Genomic DNA, 9488 nt, shown 5'->3' on the forward strand with positions numbered 1-9488 from the left:
GAAGCTGCCATACCGGATCTAACACTGCCCAAAGGTTCCCTTTGCATTGCCAGTGACTGATGAGCTGATTAGGAAACAACTGGTTAAGTGTTTCACTAGAAATAAACAGGGATGAGGGGTCTTCTATACAGAGGGAAGAGCAGCCAGTGGGTCTGCCCATCATTCCATAGGGTATTAAGGGAATATTAATACATCTCTGCCCAGTGCCAATCACTTTGGGTGGGTTTGGTACAGTGACAAGCAGATGCTTTGAATTTAATGACACAAACAGTATCAGGAGGTACTGGCACTGGCAAGTCCAACATTAGCCTTAGGCTTATAATACACAGAGGGCTTGAGCCCCAACATTACAGCGGCCCATTGGGAGGAAAACAACAACTGGAGTCAGATTATACTAATAAATGTATTGTTTGCCCTTTTACACTGGGGCCCAAGACTTCCTGCATTTCAGTGGGTTCTGATCCGTTTCATCCCCAGACAGTCAGGGAACCAGCTGAACCTAATTATCCTGCCAGTCTGTTGGGCTGAACCAGTGCCCCTGGAGCTCCTGGTTGTTTAGTTGGAATATAAGATTAGTTACTCCGGCAGAGAGAGTCTCTAGGGATGAGGAGCCACAGGCTGTTCCTTTTGGGTCTAAAAATTTGCAAAACAGGAAGTTTCATTCTCCAGAAAAAGAATTTATAAACAATGTTTCTCCCCTTTGGGAATTCCGAGTTCTTGTTCCCAGGACGCTGAGCCATAGGGGTTTGTTATGGATGTGAGCGAGACAAAATGATCCAAAAAATGATCCAAAATTATGGCAGTCACGGCAACAGTCGCCATTCTCAGGTCAGCCTTACTGGCTCTACCGTCCCATGTAGGTTCCCATAGGCCTCCTGATTGGTCAACAGCTGCCAGACCTTGTCTACCTATCCGCAAATCTGCGAAGAGTTGGTCTAGCCTTGTAAATATTCTTCTTATTAGAAAATATTCTAATAAACTCTGATTGGCTACCATTTTATCTAGTCCTAACTATTCTACTTCTCTGGTTGGGTACAGGTTGATCTAAAGTTGTGAGTATTCTAATGCTCTGATTGGCTGCAGGTTGGTCTAATCCTGAGTATTCTACTACTCTGGCTACAGGTTGGTCTACCCTTGTGAGTATTCTAACACTCTGATTGGCTGCAGGTTAGTCTAGTCCTGGGTATTCTACTACTCTGATTGGCTACAGGTTGGTCTACCCTTGTGAGTATTCTACTGCTCTGATTGATTATAGGTTGGTCTAATGTTGTGAGTATTCTAATGCTCTGATTGGCTGAAGGTTGGTCTCTAGTCTATTACTTTAATTGACTACATGCTGATCTTATGTTGTGAGTAATTTAATGCTCTGATTGGCTGCAGGTTGGGCTAATGTTGTAAGTATTCTAATACTCAGATTGGCTACAGGTTGGTTTTATCAGTGTCGGCCAGACACCTCTCCAGATATCTTTAAAAAAGTTTCCCTCCCGCAGCGCCGATCAGCGCAGCGCCTTCTGCGCATGCGCCAGGCGCCTTCACGCTGGTGCGCCAAGCGGCGCCTTTGTGTGCGCGCGCTCAGCGCTTCGCAGTAGGGGTTGGGGGGCGGGTCGGAAGGGGCCCTGGACAGTAGTCCCGGTGGGCCCCGGGCCCCCCAGTCCGACCCTGGGTTTTATCCTACTAGACCAGTGATTCCCAACCCCTTGGATGTTGCTCCCATTGGCCTCAAAGCAGGTGCTTATTTGTGAATTCCAGGCTTGGAGGCAAGTTTTATTGTATAAAAACCAGGTGTACTGTCAAATAGAGCCTCCTGTCAATAGTCTGTCAGTCTACATAGGGGCCACAGATAGCCAATTGCAGCCCTTATTTGGCACCCCAGGAAGTTTTTGCATGCCTGTGTTGCTCCCCAACTCTTTTTTTATTTTTGAATGTGGCTCACGGTTAAAAAAGGTTGGGGACCCCTGTACTGGACTAATCTGATTGGCTACATATCAGGCTGGTGGTAGAATATATATATATATATATATATATATATACAATGTGCCATATGCTCCTCTGCCCACAATACTTTTTGTATAAGGGGAAAGGGTTTCTGTGGCCCGTTGCATAGAGCGAATGGCCATTTTAGCAGCTCATTGCCCTGGCACAGAGACTCAGGCTTTTCTATTAGTGACCATGTAGAGAGTGGGTTGAAGAGGAGTTGGGTCTGGTTCTCATTGACAAGGACAAGAGAATAATAGAGGTTGGTTCTGATTAACCCCTGCCTTGTCCAGACCCCGCAGCAGACTCAGCAGTTCATTATGCCGGCCGAGTGCAGTTCAATTAGTGAATGACAAAGGGCATGGCATCCATTCACTTAGCTGAGCCTGCTGGCACTGTGCCCCTGACCCTGCTCCCAACCATAAAACAGCTGCTATGATTTTCCGGCCCAAGCTTTTGAAATCGTGACCCAATTTCCCCTCCCTAAACAAAAAAAAACAAACAAAGTCCTTGGAATCCGCTCCCTGTATCAAAGGAAGACACAAAGTGCCATTGTCGGTGCCAATCAGCGACGCCTCGCTCTGCAGATCACAGAATGCCAGCGGGTTTCGGAATGCCGGCGAAATCTGTGCCCAATGGATAATTAAGATTAAGGAGCTGGAAAGACAAACTGACTTTATATTCAGCCTGGAATGCCAGTTCCATTGTTTCTATTGGCTGACACAGTGATTAGATCTAATTAGGTCCATGCAGGTCGCGCTCGGTTAATGACGACTCGTTTGGGAAGATTTCAAAGGAATTTGCATAAAAATATTTAGAACATATTTTACAAAATTGGAGTTTGGACCCGAGGTCACAGGGTAAAGGCAGAGCTAATGTGTCCCCTGCCAGATTCACAGGGGGGCCCCTCTACCCCCATATACACTGAGCCGGGGGCCACATATCCTGCACATCACAAGGGGCCCTAACCACTCCCACACAGGCAGTATATCACTAGTGGGGCCCACCCTAAGCTCCCCCATTGTGGAAACACCCACCAAAGCCATGACCATCATGGACTGAGCCCTAGATTCACCCCAAAACCCTGCCCATTTCTCTATAAGCTCCATCCTTTGTAGGGTCCAAGATTCTGTCTCTCTAAATTGGGCAGCTGGGGATTGGGGGGCACCATTGACATGATATCATTTTTAGTACTTAATGCCAGGGTCGCCATAGAGTTAGTTGCTTCTTGCTTGTGGGCTGAGCCCCACCCACATCCTAATGAAACTAAATGCAAATAGACATAAATGAGGCCCTGGTCTATATGTTTTACTGATCAGTCACACAGACAGGTCAGACTTCTGAGCAGCTGGGGGAGCAGATACAACAGTTTATATTTATTTTCTACCAAAGGACTTGAGGACCAGTGTAATGTCATGTAGATAACCCCTAACCCTGGTGTAATTAATGAGGTTAAGAAGAGATTTAATTACATGGGATGAGTGGAAATGAGAGGTCGCATGGTAACAAAACGACATTTCCACTTCCTTCAGTCAGTTCCCAGGCCTTTAAATGATTCCAGCAGGATATTGTAATGTGGGAAAGTACTGTCAGACCAGCCATACAATATATATATATATATATACACACACATATACACATATATATATACAGTATACGGTATACTCCAGGCTAGACTCATTTGTCTGAAGCCAGTAAGGAGACACAAGTCGGCAGAATGTAGGGTCTGTGCCAGTTGCTGAAAGGGTTAATTTCTTAATTAAGGGTTAATTTTCTTATTTCCATTTGTATTCCCCCCACCCCTACAGAATAAAGTCTCCGAGTGATGGGGACACGTTGGGATCTTATATAATCCCTTATGTATTTCTGCATAATCATCCGGACACTGTTCCCTGGCTCTGCCCCGTGCTTTAACATACATGGTGGGCGACCTCAATGCAAAGTGAGAGTCTACGCCTCGTTTCATAGGAAAATAAATCTTACAGAAGGGGCCACTGGGGTCAAATCATCCCCAGCAATGAAAGGGAAATCTTTTATCTTGGAAAACAGTATTAAATTGTGCAGTTCTTTACTCCCCCAACTGTTTGGCCTTACTCTCCCCCCATCCTCCCTCTTCTCTCCCCTTCTATATTTCTCCTCTCCCCCATTTGTCTCTCTACTCCCTAACCCCCTTTCCCTTCTCTCCTTCTGTCCCTCATCCCCTCTCCTTTCCTTTTCTCCCCAACTGTTTGGCCTTACTCTCCCCCATCCTCCCTCTTCTCTCCCCTTCTATATTTCTCCTCTCCCCCATTTGTCTCTCTACTCCCTAAACCCCTTTCCCTTCTCTCCTTCTGTCTCTCATCCCCTCTCCTTTTATTCTCCCCCAACTGTTTGGCCTTACTCTCCCCCATCCTCCCTCTTCTCTCCCCTTCTATATTTCTCCTCTCCCCCATTTGTCTCTCTACTCCCTAACCCCCTTTCCCTTCTCTCCTTCTGTCTCTCATCCCCTCTCCTTTCCTTTTATAGAGATGTCGCGAACTGTTCGCCGGCGAACTTGTTCGCGCGAACATCGGGTGTTCGCGCTCGCCGGAAGTTCGCGAACGTCGCGCGACGTTCGCCATTTTGGGTTCGCCATTGTTGGCGCTTTTTTTTGCCCTCTCACCCCAGACCAGCAGTACATGGCAGCCAATCAGGAAGCTCTCCCCTGGACCACTCCCCTTCCCTATAAAAACCGAAGCCCTGCAGCGTTTTTTTCACTCTGCCTGTGTGTGCTGAAGAGATAGTGTAGGAGAGAGCTGCTGCCTGTTAGTGATTTCAGGGACAGTTGAAAGTTTGCTGGCTAGTAATCGTTTTGATACTGCTCTGTTATTGGAGGACAGAAGTCTGCAGGGGTTTGAGGGACATTTAAGCTTAGGTAGCTTTGCTGGCTAGTAATCTACCTTCTACTGCAGTGCTCTGTATGTAGCTGCTGTGGGCAGCTGTCCTGCTTCTGATCTCATCTGCTGACTGCTGCAATAACAGTAGTCCTTGTAAGGACTGCTTTTATTTATTTTTTTGTTGTTTTACTACTACTACTACTACTACTACTATAAGAGCCCAGTGCTATTAGTCTAGCAGTGTTGGGGAGTGGGACTGGTGTGCTAATCTGCTGCTCCTAGTAAGTTCAGCAGCACCAACTTTAATTTTTTTTTTTTAATATTCATTTTTTTTTATTTTACTTTTTTTTATTTTACTACCGCTGTAGTAGTGTATAAGTTGACCTTTTAGGCATTATTTGCCCTGTAGGCATTATTTGCACACTGTTTTCTTCAACCCGCCATCGAGCTGTGTGACCTTGTTCACATTCTGTCTAAATATCCATAATATTACCGTCTCCAGAAAAAAACACCGGAGTCACTTTTTTCAAGCAGCCATAATATATTTTACGTAATCCGTATCCACCGCTGTAGTAGTGTATACGTTGGCCTTGTAGGCATTATTGCACACTGTTTTCTTCAACCCGCCATCGAGCTGTGTGACCTTGTTCCCATTCTGTCTAAATATCCATAATATTACCGTCTCCAGAAAAAACACCGGAGTCACTTTTTTCAAGCAGCATTCATATATTTTACGTAATCCGTATCCACCGCTGTAGTAGTGTATACGTTGGCCTTGTAGGCATTATTTGCACACTGTTTTCTTCAACCCGCCATCGAGCTGTGTGACCTTGTTCCCATTCTGTCTAAATATCCATAATATTACCGTCTCCAGAAAAAACACCGGAGTCACTTTTTTCAAGCAGCATTCATATATTTTACGTAATCCGTATCCACCGCTGTAGTAGTGTATACGTTGGCCTTGTAGGCATTATTTGCACACTGTTTTCTTCAACCCGCCATCGAGCTGTGTGACCTTTTCCCATTCTGTCTAAATATCCATAATATTACCGTCTCCAGAAAAAACACCGGAGTCACTTTTTTCAAGCAGCATTCATATATTTTACGTTAATCCGTATCCACCGCTGTAGTAGTGTATACGTTGGCCTTGTAGGCATTGTTTGCCCAGTTTTTTTGGCCGCAGCCACTGAAGCACAGAGGCCAGAAAAAATATGCCATATAAATGCTGAAAATAGTAATTTTTTGCCATACGTTGACTCAACGTATATGGCAAAAATGACTATTTTCAGCATTTATATGGCATATTTTTTCTGGCAACTGTGCTTCAGTGGCTGCGACCCAAAAAAATGCATATTTTCTGCATTTATATGGCATAATTTTTCTGGCCTCTGTGCTTCAGTGGCTGCAACCAAAAAAATTACTATTTTCAGCATTTATATGGCATAATTTTTCTGGCAAACTGTGCTTCAGTGGCTGCGTCCAAAAAAACTGGGCAAACAATGTCTACAAGGTCAACGTTATGGCGAAAAATTACTATTTTCAGCATTTATATGGCATATTTTTTCTGGCAACTGTGCTTCAGTGGCTGCGTCCAAAAAAAACTGGGCAAACAATGCCTACAAGGTCAACGTATGGCAGTTGTTTAAAGAGAACAGTAGATTACTAGCCAGCAAAGCTACCTAAGCTAAAATGCCCTCAAATTCCCTGCAGACTTCTGTCCCTCCAATTTACAGCAGCAGTATCAAGCAGATTACTAGCCAGCAAGCTACTATCATCTGTCCCTGAAATCGACTAACAGCTTCTCCCCTACACTATCTCTGCCAAGCACACACAGGCAGATTTTTCAGATACATTTTTCCCTTGATCCCCCTACTGGCATGCCAACTGTCCAGGTCGTTGCCACCCTTAAAACAACTTTAAAATCATTTTTCTGGCCAGAAATGTCATTTTCTAGATGTTTAAAGTTCGCCTTCCCATACGAAGTCTATGGGGTTCCGAACCGTTGAACCGCTCGCATTTTTGCGCAAGTCGCGAATTATGTCGCGAACTTTTTTTTCCGACGTTCGCTACATCCCTATCCTTTTATCCCCCAATGTTTGGCCTTACTCCCCCCATCCTCCTTCTTCCTCTCCCTCTATATTTCTCCTCTCCCCATCTTGGTCTCTTACTCCCTAACCCCCTTTCCCTTCTCTCCTTCTGTCCCTCATTCCCCTACTCCTTTCCTTTTTGTCCCAAACTGTTGGCCTTACTTCCCCCATCCTCCCTCTTCTCTCCCCTCTATATTTCTCCTTCTCCCCCATTGTTCTCTCTACTCCCTAAACCCTTTCCCTTCTCTCCTTCTGTCTCTCATCCCCTCTCCTTTCCTTTTCTCCCCCAACTGTTTGGCCTTACTCTCCCCCATCCTCCCTCTTCTCTCCCCTTCTATATTTCTCCTCTCCCCCATTTTCTCCTACTCCCTAACCCCCTTTCCCTTTCTCTCTTCTGGTCTTCTCACCCCCTCTACCTTCTTTCCTCCCCAACTGTTGGCCTTACTCTCCCCCATCCTCCCCTTCTCTTCCCCTTCTATATTTCTTCCTACTCCCCATTTGTCTCTCTACTCCCTAACCCCTTTCCCTTCTCTCCTTCTGTCTCTTCATCCCTCTCCTTTCCTTTTCTCCCCCAAACTGTTTGGCCTTACTCTCCCCCATGCCCCCTCTTTCTCTCCCCTTCTATATTTCTGCCTCTCCCCCATTTGTCTCTCTAACTCCCTAACCCCCTTTCCCTGCTCTCCTTCTGTCTTCTCACCCCCTCTCTTCCTTTTCTCCCCAACTGTTGGCCTTACTCTCCCATCCTCCCGTTCTCTCCCCTTCTATATTCTCCTTCTCCCCCATTTGTCTCTCACTCCCTAACCCCTTTCCCTTCTCTCCTTCTGTCTCTCATCCCCTCTCCTTTCTTTTCTCCCCCAACTGTTTGGCCTTACTCTCCCCCATCCTCCCTCTTCTCTCCCCTTCTTCCCCATTGTCTGTCTCCTCTATGCTTCTTCACTATATACTTTACTTTACATAATCGCTCGTAGAAATAGAGTAGTGTAATTAATAGGACAGGTGACAGAACACACCCACAATGGCTGGGAGACAGGTGCGAGAAGAATGAATACCGAGCTCAATAAGAAATGGGTGGGTGATGGAGGTGGTTTAACGTTGCTGGACAGAATAATTTACAGAGACACAGAATTACATATTTCTGTCACATACACAAGGAATGTAAATTAGAAGGTACAAGAGCTTCTCTCTCTCACTCATTATAATCACTTTCAGGCAACTCAGATTCCCAGTAGGGGAAAATATGACCTGGAAATACTGACTGTACAGCACCTAAGGGGTTAAAGGGGTGAAGGTCCATCTTTAACTATTTGTTAATAAGAAGAATCTCTCGTCATATGAACGACTTGCTTTAATCACCAACAGGAGGTTGTGGGGGGGGCAGATATTGAGATTTTCCATAGAAGCCAATGATAAGAAGTTGTTATTAAGGTTCATCAGAAGAATCAGGTTGGGGGGGGCAGGGATTGTTTATATCAGCGACACTTTGATGTTTGTGTTATTGTTACGACCAGTTGTTGGAAACAGAAGCAACACAACATTGTCACAAAACAACTTCCCCAGAGCAGTGACATCAAACGGCTGTTAACCCTGAAATGGACCAAAGCCTAATGGGCAAGTGGAAACAGCTTCTCATTGTTATAATTCTGTCTGTGCAACTTCTTGTGGGCTCAATCCAGCCCCCCCCCCATTCAGATAATCAAGTGCACTCATTTGTGTTGAATGAATGAGGAGCAAATTGAATGAACTGGACAAGCAACATGGCAGCTCCATCATGAGAAACTGGACCATGTGTAAATGGAGTGTGCTGGGACCCCTAGCAGATTATAACTGGGACCCCAAGGGCAGCACCCGAGGGTCAACATTGCCACCCCTGAACCCCTCAGGTAACAGACTGGCACCTGTGATCCTCACCCTTATAATACATGAGTGATACTCAGAGTTCCCTGTATAACTCAGCCTGCAGCCTTGTGCCTTTATATGGTCACAGAACAACCCCTCAGTGATTCTAATATCCTTATCATTTACAGTAGGGGTACATTATCACCTTATAATTACATGAGTGATACTCAGAGTTCCCTGTTATAACTCAGCCTGCAGCCTTGTGCCTTTATCATTGGTCACAGAACCAACCCTCAGTGACTTTCTAATATCCTTATCATTTACAGAGGGGCTACATTATCCCTTATAATACATAGTGATACTCAGAGTTCCCTGTATAACCAGCCTGCAGCCTTGTGCCTTTATATGGTCACAGAACAACCCCTCAGTGACTTCTAATATCCTTATCATTTACAGTAGGGGGTACATTATCCCTTATAATACATGAGTGATACCAGAGTTCCCTGCTATAACTCAGCCTGGCAGGCCTTGGCTTATATATTTGGTCACAGAACAAACCCCTTCAGTGACTTCTAATATCCTTTATCCATTTTTTACCATAGGGGAGATACTTATCCCTTTAAATACATGAGTGATACTTCAGATTTCCCCTAAATCTTTTCTTTTTTTGTGTCGTTAGTATATGTTTCTAATTTGTTCCATAATATTTTCTTGACCCGCGCTCCAAACTCTGTTG

Source organism: Xenopus laevis, chromosome 7S (assembly GCF_017654675.1).
Source record: "Xenopus laevis strain J_2021 chromosome 7S, Xenopus_laevis_v10.1, whole genome shotgun sequence".
Classification (NCBI taxonomy): Eukaryota; Metazoa; Chordata; class Amphibia; order Anura; family Pipidae; genus Xenopus; species Xenopus laevis.